Genomic DNA, 26,770 nt, shown 5'->3' on the forward strand with positions numbered 1-26,770 from the left:
ACTATATCTACTGTTTTTCTGTTGCATTCTAATACGTGACTTCAAAGTCCATTGATGGACTTGCATTCATTAGTATCTTACCCAAGTTTCACAACTCAAATGCATCCAGAAACAACTTGCGTTTGGAAGGACAGAGTCTAGACATGCACTCTGGGTGTTATTTTTACTATTTATAAAAATGTCAGCTGTGCAACTTTTATGCTACAGTGCATTTTTAATGCGGGGTGGTTGTTAAGAAGAGCACACAACTAGATTTATGGTCTATGGCACTATCACGTTGACCCATAACACTTAGTGAAATTCTGATGGTATTTCTGGGTTCTACACCACTATATCTACTCCGGGATACAAAGATAATATAACTGTTGTAGATTACACAGCACTTGCATAGGGGGGTGATTTACAGGTTGCATCTGATGCCATCTCAAGTTTCAGAAGATTTATTTCATTTAATCCCATCGCTTGCTGTGATCCTATAAATACTGCAACCTAATTGGTTTTGTGAAAAAAGGCTCCAAAACATTTGAAATGAAATAGAAGTTGTATCACCTTTGAGCTATTGTTTTACATGTATGCTTATTTGTTTTTGGAAGCCAGTGAGATATTTGTATTGAACTAGGATACTTGTTTTTTGTTGAAATGACCTTATTTTAATTGCATTTCGTATAGAGCTAGTGTTGAACACTAATTTTAAAAATACTAGAGTGTTGATTTGCTGCGCATTCCCTGTATTGAAGGGTAGGCAAGCACATAAATAAAAAGCCATGCACAGCGTAAGTTAAAATGCCTGTTCATATATCGGCATTCAAGGCAGTCCAGAGATGGTTCACTAGTTTGATCCTGGGTATAGAGAGATTTTCTTATGAGAAGAGGTTAAATACTTTGGCCTGTACTCAATTGGAGTTTAGAAAAATGAGAGGTGACCTGTTTGAGACATGGGGCTTGACAGAGTAAATGCTGAGACGTTTTCCCTTGTGGGAGAGTCTAGGACCAGAGGGCATTGTCTCAGAGTGAAGGGTTGCACCTTTTAAAACAGAGATGAGGAGGAATTTCTTTATTCAGAAGGTGATGAATCTATAGAATTCTATACCGTGGAGACCTATGGAGGCTGGGTGGTTAAGGATGTTCAAGGCTAAGATAGATTTTTAATCAGTAAGGGAATCAAGGTTAAGAGGATAAGGTGGGAAAGTGAAGTTGAGGATTATCACATCAGATCAGCCATGATCCCATTGAATGGCGGAACAGACTTGATGGAAATGCTCCTATGATTTAGGGTCTGGAGTGAAAAATACAGAATTATAACCATGTCGGTTTGAATTCATTCATTGTGTATGTACTATAGTTTCCTCCGAGTTAATTTTATATTCTTCTTCATAGACTTCATCTGTTATAATTCAATCTATTAACCTTCAAAGGTGGTTTGTGGCACTAATACAGAATATAAATTTGTATTATTGTAAATGAATCATACAAACAGGGATATTAGAGCAGTTTGTTTTTTTTGACTGTCGCAATGCTGCTTTCCACTTGCTGCATTTTATGTCGTCTGTTACCAATTACCTCTGAATGCATTCTAAATCTTTTAATGACATAAACTCTGAATCTTTTAATTCTTGAAACCTTATACCAAATAAATATTGAGAACTTTGAGCATTCATGGACATTTTTGATAAACAATTATGGAGCTACATTGTGGTAATTGTTTGTTTTTGAATTGAATTTGATTGGGAAAGATTGCAGATTATCTTGGATGAGGTGCTAATCTTCATATTGATTTGAATCTTCAGTTGCTTCTCTAAGAGCCTTATTGGGGAGTTATTGAATATAATCTTACCAGAACTGAACTAGTCCACACCATACTCCCAACTAGAAGATCTGCACTCTCACCAGTTTCTGTGGCAAGCACTGAGTGCAATGAATGGTATGTTGCTGTGATACTTAGCAGTGATACCCACTCAGAGCAGCTAAATGCCAATAATGCTCATTTTAAACACGGCAATGCACCTCGAGGTTGCACTTCTAGGGTGCCATGATGGCACAGTGGTTAGCACTGTCACCTCACAGTGCGGATGGTGACTAGTGGAGTGCCCCAGGGGTCGGTGCTGGGGCCTCAGCTTTTTACCATTTATATAGATGATCTGGAGGAGGGAACCGAGTGTAGGGTGTCGAAATTTGCTGATGACACCAAGATTGGGGGAATGGCAAATTGTGTGGAGGGTGTGGAGAGTCTGCAGAAGGATCTAGATAGGCTGGGTGAATGGGCCAGGAAATGGCAAATGGAATTTAATGTTGGCAAGTGTGAGGTGGTCCACTTTGGTAGGAATAATGGTAGGAAGGACTATGACTTACGTGGTGAAAAACTGCAGCAGGCGACGGTGCAGAGGGACCTCGGCGTCCTTGTGCATGAGTCGCAAAAACCCAGCTTGCAGGTGCAGCATGTGGTCAGGAAGGCGAATGGGATGCTGGCCTTCATAGCGAGGGGGATTGAATATAAAAGTAGGGAGGTCTTGCTGCAGCTGTATAGGGCATTGGTGAGGCCGCAGCTGGAGTACTGTGTGCAGTTTTGGGCGCTGCACCTGCGCAAAGATATTTTGGCCTTGGAGGGAGTGCAGAGGAGGTTTACTAGGCTGATACCGGAGTTGAGGGGGTTGAGCTATGAGGAGAGGCTGAATAAACTAGGCTTGTACACGTTAGAGTTTAGAAGAATGAGGGGAGATCTCATTGAGACGTATAAGATGATGAATGGGATGGATAGGAAAGAGGTGGAGAGACTCTTCCCGCTCAAAAAAGACAGTAGGACTAGGGGGCACAGCCTCAAGATAAAGGGGGGGCGGTTTAGAACGGAGTTGAGGAGGAACTTCTTCACTCAAAGGGTGGTGAATCTCTGGAATTCTCTGCCCGTTGAAGTGGTGGAGGCTGCCTCGCTAAATATTTTTAAGACGCGGGTTGATGGGTTTTTGATAAGAGAGGGGATTAAGGGTTATGGGGAGAGGGCGGGAAAGTGGAACTGAGCCACGACAGATCAGCCATGATCTTATTGAATGGCGGGGCAGGCTCGAAGGGCTAGATGGCCTACTCCTGCTCCTATTTCTTATGTTCTTATTTGATTCCCAGCTTGGGTCACTGTCTATGCAGAGTCTGCACGTTCTCCCCGTGTCTGCCTTGGTTTCCTCTGGGTGTTCCATAGTCCGAAAGATGCAGTGGTTAAGTGCATTGGCTGTGCTAAATTCTCCCTCGGTGTACCCGAACAGGCAACTAGGAGATTTTCACTGTAACTTGATTGCAGTGTTAATGTAAACCTCCTTGTGACACTAATAAATAAACTAAACTTATCGCTTTAAATGTTAGTGATATTGCTTTGACTTGCTTTTTAACCTACTTCTCTGTTTAATTTATTTCATACTGTATTCTGCAAAGAGCTTGACCTTGTATCTGAAGTCACTTCCTTAATTTTTCGGTTGGTAATGTCACTTGAAGTGAGTCAGCCAAATTTAAATTTTATTTTTGCCTCTCATTCCTAATTTAACTATGATGTGATGTTGCTGGTGTTGGATTAGGGTAATACAGTAAGTAGTTTCACAACGCCAGGTTAAAGTCCAATAGGTTTATTTGGTAGCACCGGCGATGCATTTTGACTTAGAATCATAGAATCCTTAATTTGCAGAAGGAGGCCATACAACCCATTGAGTCTCTATTGACAGCAATCTCACTCAGGCCCTATCCCTGCAACTCCCGTACTTAGCATACTTGTCCCCTTGACACTAAAGGGCAATTTAGCAAGACCAATCTGCCGAACCCACACATCTTTGGGCTTCTGGGCAAAGAAGAGGAAAATCAGTCATGTTTCTGATTACCACAAATTTGTTGGACACTCCTGCTGAAAACAGGATTAGATTGTTTGCCAAAGATCTCCATTTCAGCCAGGTATTCACAGTCTAACCTTGGATTTGAAGAACAGCTGTTTGGGTAAGATATCAGCGGGTATCCCCAAGGCTGTGAAATTACATTGTAGCTGGTATTCTAAAGATAGGAGGGAAGAAAAGCAAAGAAGAGGAATTGGTAGATAATCATTGAGAATTGCATTAAGCATAAGTACATTTTTATTTGGAAAATTCGGTATGTCTATACGCTATAATAGAACTGATTCACTACAGTTAAACTCTAGAGAATGAAGGTGCTGAAGTGCTCTTTTACTGTAGATAAACACTAACAGATTTGCACTTCTGCTACTATAAAGTTGGGGACCGTTAATCACCTCTGTATTCTTTTGTGTTTTATATACGGAATAATAAATTAGCCATTTAGCTATGAATGCCCATACCCTAAGCCAAGTGGGTTCATATAATCAAATGGGGTTGAGAGAATTTGGAGTCATTTAAAAAATCTGTATACTTAAATATGCAATCTATTTTTCTCCAGGCTACCCCGAATTTGTTAAATCTGCTTCATACATGTTACTGATTCATTCTGTTACTTGTTATTTGCCTATCAGGTTAGAGAAATCCCTTATTTGATTGGCCAATGTGTTTTATATTTATGTTGTAAGTTGGGGAAGACCTAATTCATATTTTTAAAAGCTTCTTTACAATTTGTTAATTCTCCCCTTAAGGATGTGCTTCTTTCCTAGTTTTAAAGATTACTTATGAGTGTCACAAGTAGGCTTACGTTAACACTGCAATGAAGTTACTGTGAAAATCCCCTTGTCGCCACACTCCAGTGCCTGTTGGGGTCCACTGAGGGAGAATTTAGCATGGCCTATGCATCTAACCAGCATGTCTTTTGTACTGTGGGAGGAAATCGGAGCACCCGGAGGAAACCAACGTAGACACGGAGAATATGCAGCATGGTTGGTGCAGACTTGGAGGGCCAAAGGGCCTCTTCCTGTGCTGTAATTTTCTTTGTTCTTTGTACTCTGCACAGCCAGTGACCCAAGCTAGGGATCAAATCTGGGTCCTTGGTGTTGTGAGGCAGCTGGCCTAACCACTGGGCTACTGTGCCACCCTACAGTGTGGTTTTGCAGGTTCTATCACCTGCTGGTATCTTGCCTAAATGGCTAATATGTGTAAGCCAGACAGTGAACGTTGACAGGCGATTTCAGCATATTAGTGATGTTACAGCCAAGTTTGTCCTTTATTTTTGATCAACGTTTGCAGATATTGTGGAATGATTGATCAGATGAGAAAATCCTGATTCATATCATCCCTACCATGCTGTTGTGGTAATTGTAATGCCGTTAGTCTATCTTCGACAGAGATTGGCTTCCTTGTTACCAAGTACTGAACAAATCTTGGCTCTTCCTGTGAGGTATGGCTATTCACTGTCTGCACCAATTAAATTCAGATGGTGTCTTTATCCAGTTTGTCTCCTGTTGAAGTGGATGGCTTGTTTGGAAGGATTAATTATTGATGTTTAGCCTTTCGATTTAGTTGTGTGTTTTTAATTGACAATTCACCAAGTGCTGAATGATTCTTTGTGAACTTTGGATCAATGGTTATAGATAGCATGAAGTCATTACCAGTAATTTGAGCGTCCCACTGCATTATTTATGGTAAAAGGATCAACTTAAACATATGGTGCAAAGAAGTCTCCAAGACTTTTCTACGGCTGTTCTAATTCACCTTTGAAAATTTAGATTAAATGCACAACTGAAGTACCATCATGGAATGTGTATTGTTTATTATGGCCATATATACAGTTACAATTATTTCCTCGTAACTGATTTGTTGATACTGCTGGAATGTCTTCGGCGCTTTCCTGAATAAATCGTCTTCTGTGAGGGAAATATTTATGGGGAGGTATTACATTTTTTAGTATTTCAGTGAAATGTAAGACGAAAGCTCCGTCTGTTATTGTGAGAGGGGTGAACACCATATGAAACACAGTACATGTAACTTGAAGCCATTCTTTGGAGAAGTTTTGCAAAGCATTTCAACATGAAAAGGATCCAGAGCCAAGAGTATCATGAAGAGAAAACTAGTGTTCATTCCTACTGTGTGCTGTATCTAGCATTTGAAATTTGTAACATGGGCATATTGTCACTTGCCAGCCTTGGGAAAACAGAATCCAAATGATTTCCCCATATCTCCTTTCCCTGCAGTCTTTTTCAATGAAACTGCAATGAAATTTGCCTTGTAGGTTTTTTCCCTAGTAGTTTCTGTTTCTTAGCCCCCACCTTGTTTCCTCAGATCACCCTTTTTCCCTCCCCCAGAACCATCATTGAGACTGCTTTCTATGTTTCTCAGCTTGATATTTTGCTTTTCGAATCCCAACATTTCCTCAGGTGTTTATTGTTAACTCTGCTAAGTGTCCACTATCATAATGCTGACCAACTAATGAAAACTAATCTGTACCCTACCTTCTCATCAGAATTCAGCTGGATGTGAACCTGACCTGTTAATTATGGTAAAAGGATCAACTTAGGGCTGCACGGTGGCACAGTGGGTAGCACTGCTGCCTCACAGCGCCAGGGACCTGTGTTCGATTCCCAGCTTGGGTCACTGTCTGTATGGAGTTTGCACGTTCTCCCCATGTCTGCATGGGTTTTCTCTGGGTGCTCTGGTTTCCTCCCACAGTCCAAAGATGTGCAGGATAGGTGGATTGACCATGCTAAATTGCCCTATAGTGTCAGGGGACTAGCTAGGGTAAATGTATGGGGATAGGGCTTGGGTGGGAATGGCCCCCTTCTGTATTGTAAGATTCTATGATAATTGTAAAACACATGCAAAAATGGAATAACTAATTTCCAAGGATTTGAAACAATTTTAATTGCATCTAATTTGACAATTAATCACATTTGTAGAATTAACATTGCGTAGTAAATGTTCCTGTTCACTAATACACAGTATCTGACAACTGCTGCCATGTAACTTCGGCACGTGATTGTTGTGATGACACTTGCCGTGTATGTCAAATTTGCTTTCCAGATTGTTTTGATTTGAATTAAGTTTATACATGCTGAAATCCTTTAGACAATGTAAATTGTCTTTAGATGTGAGGAACATCCCATGGTATCCATGACAGGACAAAAACTTGTTTGGAAGTCACACTGGCCAGGAAGGCCAAGATGCAGAGCATTGCTGCCTTTAGCAAATATCCTGCTTGTGACATGCAAGTGGCATAGCAGTAGCAGAGGTAAGAACAGTTTTTAAGGTGGTCCCTGTTTCTTGGGCAGTTATTTCTCTTCCTGCACCTAGTGTGCACAAGGCAGATTTTTGGCTGATCCATATTTTACCTGAAACAGATCACTAGCCCTTTGCTAGGGGCTTATAGCTTGAGGGGTGCCACTCTGGACCAAGCATAGCTGACCATGATTCTCACTTGCTGTTACTGCTTGTCGTTGGCGTGTTGGAAGGGTTTTGCAGGTTAAAATTCAAACTGTGGCCTTATTATGAAGTCAAGTCTTGGGGTGGGTCTCAAACTCGGAGCTTCTGGCTCAGAGGCAGAGGCAGTACCCACTCTGCCATAAGATCTCCATCCTCAGTAGCACTATCTCATTCACTTGGTACTGCCAGTGTTAGTATAAAGAGAATGAGGTAATTGATGTATGGGTAATGATATTCTCAGCAGAATTCCATTTCCAACTCTTGGGTGGCGGTGAGTTTGCCAATAGATCCACTCACCTAATGAAGGAGTAGTGCTCCGAAAGCTCGTGATTCCAAATAAACCTGTTGGACTTTAACCTGGTGTTGTGAGACTTCTTAACCTATCTTTTACTTTCATTCTATGCTTTTAAAACTCTATTCTATTTTCTATGACTGTAACACTACATTCTGCACTCTCCTTTCCTTCTCTATGTACAGTATGCTTTGTCTGTATAGTACGCAAGAAACAATACTTTTCACTATATACTGATACATGTAACAATGATAAGTCAAAGTTGACAGATTACAAATAAAACCATAAGAGAAAGCTGCAACAATTTAGTTTCCATTTGAGAAATAATTGCTTGCTACCATTATCTTTTAGATTACACTGTGAAATTATATATCAGGGATGATTTGATTTCTTCCATTATGTATAATAAGTATATCACGTTTGATAATCCAGGCTCTTGTAAGTAGAGCAGAGAGTGGGAGAAGGGTTGATAGCCAAAGACAGATAAAAGAACCCAGGCAGAAGATGGGGGAAAAGGTACTCGACAATTTGTTGTGATCTGGAATGTAATACCTGGTGGAAGCAGATTGATTTCCAAAATAAGCAAATGCATGTTAGGGTTTTGAGGAAAGGGTGGGGGAACTAATTGGAAAACTAGCAAAGAGCTGGCACAACAAAATGGAATAAATTACCTCCTGTGTTTTATCATACTATCCCTTTCAGAATATTTGAGCTTTTTACTGCAATTCATGTCACGCAATCCACATCTGCACCTTTTTTGAAAATTTATTGTAGGGCTTTATGTTGTAATTCATAGAATTCAGATCCCTTTATAGCCGTTATATAAATATTTGTATTGTAAAATCATATAGCAAGGAGAATTCCTATCGTACTTGTTCCAGTTCCTTCCCCATAGCCTTATATATTTTTTTCCTTTTCAAGTACATGTCTAATGTCTAATTCCCTTTTTAAAGTTACTATTGATTTTACTTTCATCATCTTTTCAGGCCATGCATTCCAAGTCACTTTAACTCACTGCATTTAAATATAATTCTGCTCATCTTTGCTCCAGTTCTTCCACAATTATCTTCAATCTAGAGGAGGCACAGTGTTTAGCACTACTGCCTCATAGTGCCAGGAACCTGGGTTCAGCTCTGGCCTTGGATGACTGTCTGTATGGAGTCTGTATGTTCTCCCTGTGTTTGCATGGACTTCCTCCATGATCTGGTTTCCTCCCATGGTCAAAAAATGTGTAGATTAGATGGATTGGCCATGCTAAAATGCCCCTTAATGTCCCGAGATGCATAGGTCAGATGAGATTTGCCATCGTAAATGTGGGATTACAGGAATAGAGTGGAGGAGAGGGCCTGGATAAGATGCTCTGTCAGAGAGTTGTTGCCGACGCAATGGGCTGAATGGCCTCTTCTGCACTGTAGGGATTCTGTGGTGATGAATCTATCTCTTCTGGTTTCAAATCCTTCTGCCAATATAAATAAATTCTCCCTTTCTACTTAGCAAAACTCTTTCTAATTTTGAACATAGCTATTAAATGTACCTTTACTCATCTTTGCTCTAAGGCAAATAATTATAGCTTCTGTAGACTCAATGCATAACTGAGCTCCCTAATCTTGAAACCATTCAGTTAAATCTCTGCACCCACGCCAGAGTCTTGACTTCCTTCCTGAAGTGTGATATCCAGAGTTGGACGCACTAACCCAGAGAGTTAATCAGTATTCTAAAGGTTTAGCATTACTTTCTTGCTCTTGTACCATCTGTTTCTATAAAGAGGAGGATTCCAATTATTATTCCAGCAACGTGCTACTTTGAAAGGAAACAATGTGGTAGTTCTCCATAACACCTCGACCTATCTGAGTTGGCTTGCTTTCCAATCATCTCTTTTATCTCATGCAGTTTAAATTTGGTTTTCTTGTGTTTGTCTTGATGAATGCAAGGCAAAAAGTTTTGATAACATATTGGTTTTTCTCAGCAATACTCAACTCTGTCCCATCAAGTGACTCTTGTATGTGACACCCCCCATCACTCTGTTCTGGCATTCTCTTTAAAAGTGTGCAATTCAGTTTCTATTCCCTCTCTTCATTCTCGCTTCTAAATTGTGTCCATATAGTTTAATCACTTTGATCTCTTTGAATGTTCTGTGTTTTGCCAGTAAACTGCTTCTTGATGTTTCCTAGTACCTGCAAGCTTTCTAGTTAAATGGACAATAGAACTTCCATGTGTCAGTTATTCTGATAAAGAAATTTGTTTCCTGTAACCTTGAGTTTGCAGCGCTGATTGATTGTGGCTGGATTTATGGACAAAAAATGTGCAGCATGGTGGATTGAACATTTTAAACAATGTAGAGACATGACTCACGAGCATGAGAGTGCCTGGCACCAGCTGTTTTATAGCATCCTTTTCTCTATGATACTGCCCTTTTAGTTGAGAAAATCCTGTGGATTAATCAAACTATTGTTGCTGATTCAGTTGATTTGATTAGAATTGGTGTTTCAGATCAGCCATTTTCAATATGATACAGCCGTGAATTGTGACACCAATCCTGGTCATCTGATAACTTGTCCACACTTGTGTCACTTGTAGTTTAAAAATTATATTATGCAACTTTTTAGATTTTCCTTTAGGAGTTTCTTTTAATTAATTTTAAAGACCTGTACAATTTCACTTATAAATACAAAATGTGAGCACCAGGATGATTCAAAAATCATAAACACGAAGATTAATTTTACCTGTATATAATGTGTATATTGACATCTACACCTAATTAGAATATGTGTACTGGGATTGACTTTAGAAGTATAGTACTTTGTTTTCATGAGTTTTGTACTGAATAAGGGGCTTATCATAGAAAAATTACTTGACAACTCAGCAGATGATTGTTCTTCACAACAGCACTTATTGTAGAGATGCTACATCTTTAAAGTAAAAAGTTAAAGTTTATTTATTAGTCATATGTAAACCTTACATTAACACTTCAATTAAATTACTGTCAAATTCCCCTTATTGCCATAGTCCAACTCCTATTCTGGTCAATGCACCCAACCAGCATGTCTTTCAGAATGTGGGAGGAAACCGGAGCACCCGGAGGAAACCCACGCAGACACAGGGAGAATGTGCAGACTCCACACAGACAGTGACCCAAGCCAGGACTTGAACCAGGGTCACTGGCGGTGTGAGACAGCAGTGCTAACCACTGTGTCGCCGTGCTGCCCCCATGATCTACATGATCATTTACATCAAACGAACAGTGGGTGGAATTGTCCCCTTTTGAGGCGAAGTGTCTGTCAAATCAAAAAAGATAACCTACCACCACTTTCACAGAGTAGATAATTATTGGCAGTGAATATAGTCTTGCCAGTGTCACCCACAACCTGAGAACCAAATTATTGAAAAAATACTTCAGTCAAAGTGTTTTAGTATTGGATCATTGGCTTCTCTGAAGCTGTGACCAAACTATCACCAATATCTTAATTTGAAATGGAAACATGTGAACAAGGAAGAGGAGCAGGCCATTCGGCCCCTTGAGCCTGCCCTGCCATTAAATAAGACCAGGCTGTCTGATAGCAAACTCAAATCTGTATCACACCTAACCCCAATAACCTCCGGTGGAAGGCGAGTGGAAAAGGATGTTTTAAAAGAATTTTAAATGAATTACTGTGGAACAATGGACTTGGAAGTGAATCTAGATGGAACATGAATTATAAAATTGAATCATTCTCTTATACAGCAGAGGCGAAGACCATTTGGACCATTGTGCCTCTGTAAACTTTTTGAAAATACTGTCAAACTAGTTCTAACCTCCTGTTCATCCCCATAGCCTGACAATTTTCTTCCCTTCAATGAATATAAGTATATAATTCCCCCCTTTTGAAAGATGTTAGTAATTCTGGGTTCTCTTTCAGTATTTTTGGTAATTGTGTACCTTCTTGCATTTACTTAAAATTATATTTTCGCTCCATAGATTCGTTGCTCGAAATCGCCACAAGAAAAGACTTTCCTATAAGAAGGTTAGAGTAAGTATATTAAAATGACTAAAAATAGAAAGGAAAATCCTATTGTTCCTAATCTCAATTTTGGTTTCAGAAGCTGACGGGGTCCTAAACTCAAATACATGATGCTTTGTGATTTAATGTTTCTTTGCCTCTTATGCAATTTGGGGCAATTGAATTTTTATTTTCTTTCTTTCCTTTTTGGAAGGAACACAAGATACCAATCTGTGTTCGTCATCCCAAATCATTCGAGAGCAATGAAGTGATATTCAAGCTTTGTGATTGCACTACTGTTTAGGTAATATGCTAACTCAAGTGGAGATAATTTCATGTGCCACCTGATATTGTAACAGCAACCCTTAGTATGTCTGAGTAGTTAAATAAAAAGTGTGCAAGCTCTCACTTTTTTTAAGTTTGTTTATTAGTGTCACAAGTAGGCTTCCATTAACACTGCAGTCAAGTTACTGCAAAAATTTGGTGCCTGTTTGGGTACACTGAGGGAGAATTTAGCATGTCTGATGCACCTAATCAACATATGTTTCGGACTGTGGAGGAAACTGGAACACCTGGAGGAAACCCCATGCAGACACGGGGAGAACGTGCAAACTCTGCACAGACAGTGACCCAAGCTGGGAATTGAACCTGGGTCCCTGGCGTTGAGGCAGCAATGTTAACCGCAGCTTTAATGATTAAGTATAGATTAAATATGTGTCAATATAGCTAAATACCTTAATTAGAAGCAAAATAAGGGAGAATAGAACGTCACATGATGGAAGTGCAGGAATAATTGTGTTTCCTGTGAGCTCTAATGCTATTCAGCCAGAAATCCTTCCATTTATTGCACTCATGCAGTTCGTATGCTGCTAATTTGGGAGTGCAAACTCCATATTATGTCCGTGGAAGATTTTTGGTTAAACTTTGCTGACAAAAATGCTGAGAAATATTATGAAAACCAACGTCAGCAGAGAGCAGCCAGAGGCAACTGGGATGGAGTTGATTATTTAGTTGTTTTCTAGTAAATTAGACTTGTCTGTACCCTTACAGAAACACCAGTTTCCAATCAACGATCCTTTCACCCCAAAATAAAAGGAACACATATCAAAGCAGACAATCCCAAACCACTGACTTCTCACAGGGTTTTCCTCACTAGTTGTGAAGTCTTGTTGGACTATGTCAACTTGCCTTCCAATATTAAACCAAGGAGCCACTAACTGTAATGTAAAAAGGAAGAGAAAGAGGTGACCCCACTCCCAAAAATTTCTGAAGACCAAAGATTGAACTTAAATGCTCCATTTCTAAGTGGGCATTGAGGAGTCTTCAGTTTGGTAAGGCTCCAGGCCTGATAAGGAATTCAAAGAAATGTTAATAATACCTCTGGTATTTATAACCGTTCATTTGAAGCAGGACACTGCCTCAGTCGCATAGTGAAATGAATATCTCTTTAATTTTGAAGGCAGGCAAGAGTCCAGAAAGTTCATCCCATAGACCAGTCTCACTTTTAAATTTAGATTTGTAATTGGTGTCTAAATTATTGGTGTTGTATCGAGAAAGTATTCTTCCCCTTGACTACCTAAGGTGATCAGGCTGGGTTTCTAAGAGGTCCAAATTCATGTAATAATGTCAGGAAATCATTAAATATCATTTAGGTTTCTCAAAGATAGTTTGCTGATTTCACTGGATGGGGAGAAAGCATTTGATCAGATACAATGGAACTATTTATTCTCTACGCTGCAGAAATTTGGGCTCACGGAGTAATTTGTTAAGCAGATACAAGTGCTTTATAAAACCCACTTGCAGCAATTATAGAACAATTAATTTTAATCTTCAGCAGGTAGGTTTGCCCGCTATTACCGCTATTGTTTGCAATAGTTATCAAGCCCTTGGCTAAGGCAATTAGACATAACACTATAGTATTGTGCTTGACTCATGGTGCAAAGCAGTATAAGATTATGTTATGTGCTGATGGTGTATTTTTGTCTAAGCTGGAAATCTCAGTTACGGCAGTTATTGACATTTTGAGTTTCTTAGCTCAGATCACTGATGTAACAAAAGAGTGGCCCCAATTCTGTTCCGTAGACTACACCACACTACATTTCCTCCCAGCCCCAACCTAACTTCTCTGCAAACTGTTTCCTATCCTTCAGCCAATTTCTCAACAATTCTCAATATATACTCTGTCATTTTTGGGACAGCGCAAGTGTTTAGCACTGCTGCCTCAGAGTGCCAGGAACCCCAGTTCGATTCTTGCTTGGGTCTGCAGATTCTCCCCATGTCTGCATGGGTTTCCTCCAGGTGCTCTGGTTTCCTCCCACAGTCCGAAAGACATGCTGGTTAGGTGCATTGGCCATGCTAAATTCTCCCTCAGTTTATCTGAACAGGCGCTAGAGTGTGGCAACTAGGGGATTTAACTTCATATGTGGATTTACTTCATAACAGTGTTAATGTAAACCTAGTTGTGACAATAATAAATAATTACCTTTAAAGCCCCCCATGAAAGATTAACTGTTAAACTCAGTCAAATGTTTCTTGGAAGTCTAGGTACACAATACCATCAGACTTTCCTCAATCTCCTTGGATTAAAAATCAAGAAAGATATTCGTGCTGGATCATTCTTTTTTCCAGTCAATGTTAACTACTGCCTACTAAAGTATCTGTGTACCAGATTATCAACTGCATTCCTTTACATGACATTGAAACCAGATTAATGAGTGTGTAGGTGTTGTACTTCCTCTGTCATGTTCTTGATAATGGACACATTAGCCTGATGCTAATCTATTGCTACCTCTTTAGTCCTCTTCGACTCCCATCACAATGATTGGTCATGCCTCACAAATATCCTCTCTTATCTCTCTATTACTAAATATCTTAGTATTTGGAGATAAGTACCATCTATCACTGGGAATTTATTTTTCTTGAGGCTAAACCCATGGTGACATGATCTGAAAACGTAGCGTCAGTTCCACGCATACACTTATGCACACAGCTCCGAACCTCACCATCATCTCTCTCTCTCTCTCAACAACACATTTTCTCTAAATCATCAGACAGTTTATCCGATATTTAATACTGGATGACCAACTATTCCCTCTACATAAATATTGGGAAGCCATTGACTTGGTGGCACAGTGGTTCACACAAGAAATTTGAGATCAACCCATATAGCCACATTTGATGATTCATCTAGCACACTGTCCCTCCCATGTCTGCTCCTCCAATTAACTAATGCCCCTCCCTCCTTCTTCTTCCCCTTCTGTACACTTGACTGTTTTACAGTAAATCAGTATTTGCGTATTTTTAGCTTTGATTTTACTACAACCGCTAGATGTTTTCCAACTTCATTTTCAGCATTTCAACATCATTCGTGTAATAAGCTGTTCAATTGTCCTTCCATTATTACTCAAATGAAAAGTCATCAGCCATCATTCACTCTCATATTTTATCCAACCAATTTGATCTTTTGTATGTTGCACCTTCTAAATTAAATAGCCCCTCTAAATTTAATATAACCTGAGAATATGATCAATTTGCACTGAGTTTCATAGAAATCATAGAACCTAACAGTGCAGAAAGAGGCCCTTCGGCCCATTGAGTCTGTACCAATGACAATCCCACCCAGGCCCTACCCCCATATCCCTACATATTTTACCCACTAATCCCTCTAACCTAAGCATCCTAGTACACTAAGGGGCAACTTTAGCATGGCCAATCAACCTAACCTTCTATTAATACAACCTAATATTAATACATTAACCTAGAGGAGTACAGAAAATACAAGGGTTGAAGTAAAAAATGAAGTGAGGAAAGCAAAGTGAAGATGTAGAAGAATCTTGGCAGGTAAAATCAAGGAAAACGCAAAGATATTTTACCGTTATGTTAAGAGCAAGAGCACGCTTTAGGAAAGGGCTTATCAGCAATGTATGAGATAACTTGCATGGGTGAAGGATATATCCAATAATTAATTATAGGCTGGTCAGTCTGACTTCAGCGGTGGGCAAATTATCAAAATCGATTCTGAGACATGATAATGATTCTGACACTTAGGCACAGATGAATCCAGAATAGTCAGCATGGTTTTAAAGGAAAGTCATACCATAGAGAAGAGAATCCTGTCATTTGAGAGCAGTTTCCTCAGTGTGGGCTCACCTTAAGTCCTTGGAAATCCTGATGTATGGTGTGTTGAAAATCCTTAATTCAAGGAAATGTCCAAATATCCTGTACTTTTTATGGTCAATAAACAATGGTAGAAGCTACTTCAAAGATTTGCTTTCTACAAGTCCTGCACTCTTCATAGGATCATAGTAGCTACATTGCAAAAGGAGGCCATTTGGCCCATTGAGTCTGCACCGACCACAATCCCATCCAGGCCCTTTCCCCATAACCCCATATATTTACCCCAGCTAGTTCCCCCTAAGGGGCAATTTAGCATCTGTTGCTGTTATTCTGTGAGCTTGTGGCTGTATCCTGATATCCCTCATCCTTGGATACATCCATTCATTACTTGTATGATGAGTAAAATGCATATCCAAGCTAACTGTGGTAATTTGTTTTCTGTCTCCTTTCTACATAGATTTGTTTGAAAATTATCTTGCTTAACTATGACAATCCTTGAGGGTTTGTTGCATTACTTGTAAAATCTAAAAAATCTTCAATAAAAATATGTTAAAAAATCCTCCATCCAAATTCTTACAGGGCTCAACAGTGTAGATGTAGGAAGGATGTTCCGCTTGGCTGAGGGGTCTAGAACAAGGGGACACAGTTTCAGAATAAATGACAGGCCATTTAAGACTGAGCTGAGGAGGAACTTCTTCACTCAGAGGATGGTGAATCTTTAGAATTCTCTGCCCTGGAGGGCTGTGGGGAGTAAACTGTGTGTGCCTCTATATGCCCTTCTCTGATCAGAACCTTCCACATGCCTGACGAAGGAACAGTGTTTCCGAAAGCTTGTGGGTTTATTATTAAATAAACTGGTTGGACTTTAACCTGGTGTTGTGAGACTTTTTACTGTGTTTACCTCCGTCCAACGCTGGCATCTCCACATCAGGGTTGTGGGGACTCGGTCGTTGAATCTGTTCAAAACTGAAATGGGTAGGTTCCTCCACATTAAGAAACATTAAGGTGAAGTAGATCAGCAGCAGTGGGATAGGTTTGAAGGGCTGAATGACCTACCTTATTTTCTTATGGTGCACATTGGCTGGGAAGAGTCACTTTCTTTATTTTCCTCTCTGTTCGCCTGTTTCTTTTTTCAAATATGTATCCTGTAGAATTAACAAAGATCAATATGATTTATTAAGAGAGTCTGTTCAAAATACCAAATTGAATTAAAATTGAGAGTCAGGATAAGTCTCTTTTTATTAAAGGCTTCTGTGAGAAAACAATCTGGAGTAAAATACCTGCCTGTGAATCTTGGAAAGATTCAAGTTCAGTACAGTTTCAGTGATTGGTGAACATGGTGCCCTTTTCCGACATGGTTAAAAAAAAAGGTGTTGGAGCTAATGGTATATGGTAGATTTATTTTCCGTAAAGGTCCCTTATGTTTGCTGCACCTCATATAAAACACATTTTTATCATGATGTGTGTTAAATAAATCACACAAAAGTGCCCATTTAGCTGATAAATGTAAATATGCTACAGTACTTGAAAATTGCACATTTGAATTTGGTAACCATGGATATAGGTTTATGGATGGAAATACACAGGTAGTGTTTTGCGAAATCATTGAAAAGCCAGTCTGACATCCTTTGAAAGGACATTGTTGCCATGGTGAATTGTTATGCAACAACTGCACTTATATCGTACTTCACTTTTCTGTCCATCAAGTACGACCATTTTAAACTGGCTTTTACAATATGAGCAGCTTCATTGATGAAAATTACAGGGTGGGCTACTTGTGTCCCCTGGACATTGTCAATTGATAAGCGGCAAGAGGGAGATGTTAGGCCTTTGAATAATCCTTAACCCTCCCATACAATGCAGGAGTGAACACTCAAAATAAAGATACATTTGATTATCTTTACTGATATGGGCAAGCTTAGGTAGCACTGCAGCAACACGGTGGCACAGTGGTTGGCACTGCTGCCTCACAGTGCTAGGGACCCGGGTTCAATTCCGGTCTTGGGCGACTGTCTGTGTGGAGTCTGCATGTTCTCCCCATGTCTGTGTGGGTTTCCTCCAGGTCCTCTGGTTTCCTCCCACAGTTCAAAGATGTGCAGGTTAGGTTGATTGGCTATGCTAAATTAACTGTTGTGTCAAGGGGATTAGCAGGGCAAATATGAGAGGTTACAGGGATGGGCCTGGGTGGGATTGTGGTCGATGCAGACTCAATGGGCCAAATGACCTCCTTCTGGATTGTAGGGACTCTATGATCAGCTTTGTGCCAAGTTTGAGGTCTTTCTCATCCAACACTTTTTTTCCCTTCAGTCAGCTGAAGGCTGTATAGCACATTGGTGGTGATGTTAAGTTTCATCATTGCTCTCTATCCTCGCTGAGAGGAGGCTCCCAGGGTATGAGAGATGCTTCAAATTGCCCAGTGACTCACCATGATTAGAATCAGTAGAATGCTGACAGTACAGAACAAGTCTGCACCAACCACAACCCTACCCAGGCCCTATCCCTGTAACCACCACCACCACCACCACCACCCACATATTTGCTCTGCTGATCCCCCTGACACTAGGGTTAATTTAGCAAGGCCAATCGATCTAATCTGCATATCTTTGGACTGTGGGAGGAAACTGGAGGAAACCCATACAGACACAGGGAGAATGTGCAAACTCCACACACACAGTGACTGGAGGCTGGAATTGATTCAGGATCCTTGCCACTGTGAGGCAGCAGTGCTCATCACTGTGCCACCGTGCTGCCCTTGATATACCCTTGGTACACTGGTGCCATCATTGATTGTGTGTGTGTGTGTGTGTGTCCTAATACATATGACAATAATTGTTCCAACTCAGTAGCTAATCCTGCTTTCCCCCCGTAATCTTTGAATCCATTCATTCAAATGCTATATCTAGCCGTGTCTTGAATACATTCAATGTTTTGGCATCAACTACTTCCTGTTGTAATGAATTCCACAAGGTGAAGAAATGTCTCCTCATTTCCATCCTAAATGATCTACCCTGAATCCTCAAACTGTGGCCCCTGGTTCTGAACTCCCCCACCATCAGGAACATCCTGCCTTCATTTATTCCATCTAGTCCTGTTAGAATTTTGAGTCTGTATGAGATCCCTCTTCATTCATCTGAACTGCAGTGAAAACAATCCTAACCTAGTCAATCTGACCCCATATATCAGTCCCGCCATCCCCGGAATCCGCCTCGTAAGCCTTTGCTGCACTCTGTCAAGAGCAGACCATCCTTCCTCAGAAAAGGAGACCAAAACTGCACACAATGGGAGCGATTCTCCAAAAAGTGCTGAATTGGTGGGAAAACTGGTCTCAATCATGACTGTTTTCTCAATTCAGACCTGAATCTCCGCGCTCTGTGTGCTGCAGAGGTCACAACCGTGAATATCATTAAAACCCAAGCAGGAGGGGAGTGATGGACAATGCCAAGATACCTCCTAGGCATGGGCACTTTGCTCCTTGGGCAGTGTCAGGGCCAGAGGCTGGCACTGCCAGGGGCCACCATGACCCTTCTGCCCAACCTTCTGGGGGTCCTGATTGCCTCCCCCCTTTCACTCCAGTGGGGTCTTCCACTAGTTCCCTGAACGTGGGGAGCTACTCTAAACCGTGCTGGAGTGAAGTACTCCTGGCAGGGTGGGAGGCGCTATTGGGCCTGGCAAGTTCCACACTGGGCCCGATAATCAAATTTAAACTACACTTAAAATATATTTTAAGTAGATTAAAATTACTTACCTCTCTTCCTGCCAGTTTCCAACGCAGTCCCAACTGCACCTGTTCCCTGGCTCTGGGAGACGCGCATGTATTAGGAATACCTGCACGAATCCCACAGAAAGGCCGACGCACAATTCTCCCGACTCGCCATGCCAGAGAATTTGCGGGTCGCGATAGGAGAAATCCCCTTAATATTCTAGGTGTGGTCTCACCAGTGCCCTGCATAATTGCAACAACACATCCCTGCTCCTATACACAAAACCTCTCGCTATGAAAGCCAACGTACCATTTTCCGCCTTTACTTCCTACTGCGCCTTCAAAATAGCCTCAAGGCTAGAGTTCGATGGAAGTGGCTGGCTGAAGCTTACTACTTCACGCAGCTTCTTTGCTGTTCTTGAACAATGCCATCATTGGCATTGACTTGCAGATTAACTATCAGATTGTAATGTCATTCGAAAAAACTAGCATCTCCAACAATGCAGCACTTAATTCTGCATTGAGCTATCAATATAGCTGATATGCTTCAATCTCTAGTGGGGATTGAACTAACAACCTTCTGACTTGGCAATAAGAGTGTAACCAATTGACCCCAGCTGCAGTGTTAAATTAGCACACACGGGTTCACTCACAAGTTCAATCACTATAAAATTTCCTTGTTCAACTATTTTCAGGATCGAGGCTGGACCGAAAGTCAACTTTTAAGTTGTCATTCCAGGAAGCCAACGAACAGGCTTTGTAACTTGCACCATCAGACTGAATCTACATATTGGTGATTCAGAGTATTCTGACTCTTGACAAAATGTTGGACAGTAACTTGATACAGGATATAAATCAATATTATTGGAAATGTCCCTACCATGGTTTTCATTGTTCTCCCAACATACACATATTCTCTTGTGAACTCTAAATCTGCTATCAAATAACTGCGTAGCAAATAATGGAGTCTCATTTCCTCTCCATATTCTCCCATTCCTAATAGTCTGCTGGCAATCACTGACTTGGCTCACACAGAGCTGCCAGTGTCTTTGTGTCAGTGCTAGCAAATGGACACCAGCAAAAGGCAAGAAGATTGAGGCGGAGAAAGAGTGTGAGATATTCAAATATGATGATGTTTGCCTGAGATATTTGTGTATTTACACTGGTCATAAATAACCAAGGCAATAGTGTAGAAGAAACCAAGATGAAGCTGCAGATAATAGCAGCATCTATTCATTATGCAGATCTTGCTCTATGCTTGTCAGCTCACCAAATGAAAGTCCGTTTTGTCTGATGTTTAAAGTTTAGTGTCAGAAATAGGCTTACATTAACACTGCAAGAAGTTACTTGAAAATCCCCTAGTCACCGCACTCTGGTGCCTGTTCAGGTACACTGAGGGAGAATTTAGCACGGCCGATGCACCTCACCAGCATGTCTTTCAGAGTGTGGCAGGAAACCGGAGTATCCAGGGGAAACCCACACAGCCGCGAGGAGAACGTGCAGACTCTGCACAGTCAGTGACCTGGGTCCCTGGCGCTGTGAGGCAGCAGTGTTAACCACTGTGATGCCGTGCTGCTCCAGTATTGCCCCAGTACACAGGAATCTCTTCACCAGATCCTTCCTTCAGTTCTTCGAACTGCACTTCATACTTTACCTTTATGCTGAAAGTTAAAATAAATTGGCTTTTAACATGTTACTTGATGGACTATTGTCACGTGGTTTCTATTATGGATAACCTGATTAAAGTTGCATTTTTAAACTTCAGTGTTGGCACTAATTAAAAGTTATCTTGCAGGCACAACCCATTCATGTATTTTGTGCCAGAACTTCTTTTGTCATTGCATTTTTCTCCTGTAGCAGAAATTTAGAGAAAAGATGAGATTTTAACTTGTTCAAAACCGACTCACTTGAACAGTTAAAACCAAGTCCAATGTTTCTGAAATGATTTACTATAATTTCTGCAACATTATTAGCCACCATCTTTGGTTAGAGCAAGCTAATTTCAGGTTAATTGGAGAGCAATTAAGTAATTACGGTGTAGTGATTGGGTTATTCAATCCTGGCTAGATAAGCTGAAAAGACAAATGAGGGAACTTTTGGGTTAACGGGATAAATCAGAAATTGCAAGTTAGAGGTAATGCATGTAGCTGTTTGGTGTGGAGAACACTTTGCGTTCCACTGTGCACCGTTAACAGAATAAAGATTCAGTTGCTTGTTAAGTCTGAGGCAGCAGAACAAAGTTTCACAATGTAGGAGACATGGGTGCACCTTATGATGCATAGCAATTCTATTCCAGTGCACTTCATTTTCTGTGCGGTTTAATTGTTTCTTCCAAAAATCGAGCCTACACCAATCCCACCCAGGCCCTATTCCTGTAACCCAACGTATTTACCCTGCTAATCCTCCTGCTATGAAGGGACAATTTGGCATGGCCATTCCATCTAACCTATATATCTTTGGACCGTGGGAGGAAACCCAAACAGACACAGGGAGAATATGCAAATTCAACAAAGACAGTGACCCAGGGCTGGAATTGAGTTAGTTAGTTAAAAAGTTAGTTTATTTATTAGTCACAAGTAAAGGCTTACATTAACACTGCAGTTATGTTACTGTGAGCCAATGTTTCGTGTCCGAATGACCCTTCTTCAGAACTGAAAGACCACCCAGAGAGTGGTGAGCCCGTGAAATTCGTTACCACAGAAAGAAATTAAGGTAAAACATTAGTTGTTTTCAAGGAGGAGTTAGATGAGGGACTAAAGGGCTCAAAGGATGGTGGGAAGGAAAGCGGGAACAGCTTACTAAAATTGAATGATCAGCCGTAATGAATGTCAGAAGATGCTCGAAGGGCCAAATGGCCTGATACTGCTCCTATTTTCTAAGTTTCCGAGTCCATGCGACTCTGTATTGCAATCCAGTCAGCACCATTTCCCCCCATCCTCTTAGCCCTGCAGGTTTATTTCTCTCAACTGCCCATGCAACATTGGCTTCAATTCATTAATTTTCTCCACTTCCACACCCTTGTAGACAGCATGTTCCAGCTCATGAGAGTTGGCCTATGAGCAGAGTACTATATTAGCACCCTTGCTTAAAGTAGCACCTTAATTGTTGTTAACCTACATCCAGTATAAAATAATAAAGCTGTTAGGTGGAATGGCCATGTCAACTTGCCCCTTAATGGCAAGGGGATTAGCAGGGTAAATATGTTGAATTATGGTGGCACAGTGGTTAGCACTGCTGCCACACAGCGCCAGAGACATGGGATCGATTCCTGGTTTGGGTCATTGTCTGTGTGGAGTTTGTATGTTCTTCCCATGTCTGCATGTGTTTCCTCCGGGTGCACCGGTTTCCTCCCACAGTCCAAAGATCATAGAATCCCTACAGTGCAGAAAGAGGCCATTCGGCCCATCGAGTCTGCACCAACCACAATCCCACCCAGTTCTTACCTCATATCCCTACATATCTATCCACTAATCCCTCTAACCTATGCATCTCAGGACACTAAGGGCAATTTTAGCATGGCCAATCAACCTAATCCGCACATCTTTGGATTGTGTGGGTTAGGTGTATTGGCCATGCTAAATTGCCCTTAGTGTCTCAGAATTTGTAGATTTGAGGGATTAGTGGGGTGGGGTTACAGGAATAAGGCCTGGGTGGGATTGTTGTTGGTGCAGACTCGATGGGTCGAAATAGCATCCTTCTGCACTCTAGAGTTTCTATACTTAAAGAATAAAGTACAGTTTACTCCTGTGCTGCAAATTGACAGTTGCTTATTGCTATGGCCAGTCTTATAACTGGCACAAGCACTATAGTCTGCACCTGTTTGTAGTCCAGCGCCCCAGGAGGGAGTTTCTAAATAGCAGTTCTAATGAAGCCCTGTTAATAACTAGATTTTACACTCTATCTCTTTCTGCCTTCGGCTGTGTTTCATGAATTGACAATTTTCTATAAGGGATGTAACTGAATATCGTTGAAGCTGTAAGTGATAGAGATGGAAATTCTGCCTCTGAGCTGTAGCACCTCTCCTCATGTTACAGGAGATGAAAAGATGACACAATTCCCATCATTTCTTTGTCTGTTCCAAAGTGCTTTCACTGCTTCCCCCCTTTGCTAAGAAGATGTACTTCACTATTAAAATACTCATTCGTCGTATTTATTGGAGAAATAAATCTTAAGTCAGGATGTTCAAAACACGTCCCAGCAGTCTATTCAGTGTGTATTTATTTTTAATTTGCTAGTTCTGTGGGAATTCTGGACCTTGAAGTTTGGGAAGAGATGCTCTTCGCACTATGTGTGGAATAATCATAAATCAGGGTGTGTAGTATCAGTAACATGAGATATGTGAGAATTAATGAGAACAGAATTTAAACTTTGTATATGGCCCCTGAGGCGAGGTTGCACATGTCCCAGGCAGAAAAGGCTTCAGGGTTAAATGATCACTTTGGCTTTTTGTGTATGCGAGTATGAACTCTGGTTATATATTTTGTATTTCTGTAATGTTTATTTTTTCCCTTCTGGTCTTTGCAAGCTCCCACGCCATTCCTTTGATACAGGATCATTAGGCAACCCGCTGGGAATACAACACTGGCGTTGGTAGTAGAGTGTTAAGAGTTTGATCGTGTGAGACAGGCAGAGACTTCAGAAAAGACCAAAGTATGTTTTCCTCCCCCCACCACCCACAAAGCAAATATTCAGTTACATTTGAGATGCGCTGGGTCTAATTTAGATCTGGATTTTCAAGCTGATTATTAACAGGATTTCTACAGAATTGTGTAATTTCTGTCTACCTGTCATGCATTTTCTGAAATTCTCTGCATTTCTTCCTTTTCATGTTATTTTGGTTTGTCTATACATTTCTGCATTTATGACTTTAGTTGCTGACTTTATCTTGGAAGTTAGAGCAAAGGTAGGAACAGTCCCTAGTGGTGTGTCAATATTTGCAGGGGGCACCCTGCATAAGAAAAAGTTTCAGGTGTAAGGTTTGGTGAATTTCAAGACAAAATGTTTGTTTTGTGTTGCCTATTCGTAACACACAATTTAAAAAAATGTTTACCTTCAAAGGCTTGGCTACGATTGGGAACTTACCCTTTGTAGACCCACCCCGAGATTTATGGACATCAAGAAAGCTTCGAGCCAACTGTTTAGTTTATTTATTAGTGTCACAAGTAGTCTTATATTAACACTGCAATTAAGTTACTGTGAAAATCACCCTCATTATCACACTCTAGCACCTGTTGGAGTACACTGAGGGAGAAATAAGCATGGCCAATGCACCTAGTAAGCAGACTGTAGGAGGAAAGCAGAGCACCTGAGGAAACCCACGCAGACACAGGGAGATACTGCAAATTCTACACAGACAGTGACCTAACCCGGGCTCCTGACACTGTGATGCAGTAGTGCTAACCACTGTGCCATTATGTAATCAAGAGAGTTAAGTGTGCAAAATTAAGATTATTTTTAAGGCAAAAATGTGTCAAAGCATGTTTGCATTTTTAATCCTAACCAATAAATACTATTTCATCTGAATAAGTGTTAATGAGTCTTGAATCCCTGGACAGCATCTACTTCTACCATTTCATTATGTCCCTACATTATGCTGAGATGAGGGCTGTTTTACATAGGACACACAGTTGTAGAACTTTGGTCTTTAATTATCTGTCACACCCGATTCCAATTTTATATTGAGAGTTTCATGGTTGCTAAAGAAACGTTATTTCATTGCTTGCTATTTATAAGTTGTCACCAGGTCAGCACTTATTTATCCAGGCATCATCAAAAAAAAATACGATTTTGTTTGAGTTTCAGCAATCAAAGATGTGATTCAGAGATATCCAACCTTTATAAAATTATATAAAGTATTTAGTTGCAGTTTTTTTAGCCTAATCACATTATTGTCTGGGATTTTACCTTGAACAACCATTTACATTCTTGTGCTTTGCCAAATGAATTACAGCTTAGACTGCGGTTTCAGTTACATGTTGCTAGTTCAAGGGCATTCGAATGAAAAAACTGGGAGCCTTGGTTGAAAAAGATCAGTCAGTTCGGTGTGTGTGCATACGTAGTGTATCTAAAACAAAACATTGACTATGCAGGAGCATTCAGCCTTTTGTCTAGAGTATCCATTGTGGCTTTAAAATGATACAACTGTACTTTCTTGTCCATCTTCAGGAATGGAAGCCAGAACAAGGTCTAGGTTTTTGACTTTTTGTTGTTGGATTGAGGACATCACTAGTCAAGCCAGCATTTGTTATCTCTCTTCCTTGTCTTTAAATAGGCCAGTTATGTCATCCATTGATTAGAAATGATCACCAAGACCAGCAATGTATTATTGAACTTAAAGTGAAGGTAGCCAGCTGACCAAAAGGCATTTCCTGAAATATTCTATACCCTACCCATATTTGCAGTTGTGTCTAAAGTGAAAATCATAGATATGTTAAAATGAAAATGATCAAAACTTTTAGTATATAATAAAGGGGGGAAAACTGCTATTATCACTGCATTAATTTAAAAACTGGGACTGCAAGGCTGCTTTGGACTTCAGGGGACCACTAATACCGTAAAGTGAAGGGTATGAGATTATCTCTGTCGTAAAGCATGAAAATAAGCATAACAGTGTGGCATTTATAAAATCCAGAACAGTTTCCTTGTGTTGGTGTAGGTATATTTTTTCTTGGTCGATGGAGATTCATCTACCTTTGTATGTTGTTGTGGTTTGCAGAGTAGTGGTATAATCCTGACCGTGGCATATTTTGTCTCATTCCTCATTGTCTCATTGTCTCTGGGTTAGCAAGTGAGGAAACTGCACTGGTTTCACCTCTGACAATTAATATCCCATGGATGGACAATTAGTGAATGAAGGTTGTCTAGCAGTAAGCCTGTTGAAGGACATAGCTGACAGGGCATACATAGTACAAAGCTTTATTTTGATTCTCACTAACTTTGATAAATCAAATGAAAATTGCATAATAGAATCCATTGTCTTGATTCACTTTCTGGCAGGTCAGAGGAGGATGTATAGGAAAGACAAAGTTGGTGGAAGAATTGGTCATAGCACAGCGGGAGCTTTTGGTAAGGCAACCACGTGGAGTAATTGAGCTACTTCTAACAAACGTTGTTTTGGTCTCACTGTATCAGGAGTACCGATGATTCAACCATATACACCTTTGTAAAGCCATTGCTAGTTTTTACAGTGTCCTGCTGTGTTCCTATTTGAAGTAGGGTGACACTGGCACTGCTGCCTCACAGCGCTAGGGTCCCAGGTTCAATTCCGGCCTCGCTTCACTATCTGTGTGGAGTTTGCATGTTCTCCTCGTGCCTGTGTGGGTTCCCTCTGGGTGCTCCAGTTTCTGCCCAGACTCCAAAGATG

The 26,770-nt window shown here is 40.6% G+C and overlaps 1 protein-coding gene across 8 annotated transcripts in view; it reads left to right on the forward strand.

Annotated features, from left to right (window-relative positions):
- The window catches only part of peak1 (pseudopodium-enriched atypical kinase 1), a 218,879-nt gene that overhangs the window by 49,199 nt on the left and 142,910 nt on the right, over positions 1 to 26,770 (forward strand). For 4 of the 8 annotated variants that reach the window (XM_080216212.1, XM_080216219.1, XM_080216218.1 and 1 more), the window contains exon 2: positions 11,570 to 11,621. The exons of 1 other annotated variant lie outside the window; for it this stretch is intronic. The gene's annotated coding sequence lies outside the window, so the exon portion shown is untranslated. Of the gene's footprint in view, positions 1 to 11,569; positions 11,622 to 26,403; positions 26,473 to 26,770 lie in introns of all 8 variants that reach the window. 3 more of the 8 variants (XM_080216215.1, XM_080216213.1, XM_080216214.1) reach the window with 2 other exon arrangements.

Source organism: Carcharhinus amblyrhynchos, chromosome 32, assembly GCF_965287045.1.
Source record: "Carcharhinus amblyrhynchos chromosome 32, sCarAmb.v2.hapA, whole genome shotgun sequence".
Lineage (NCBI taxonomy): Eukaryota > Metazoa > Chordata > Chondrichthyes > Carcharhiniformes > Carcharhinidae > Carcharhinus > Carcharhinus amblyrhynchos.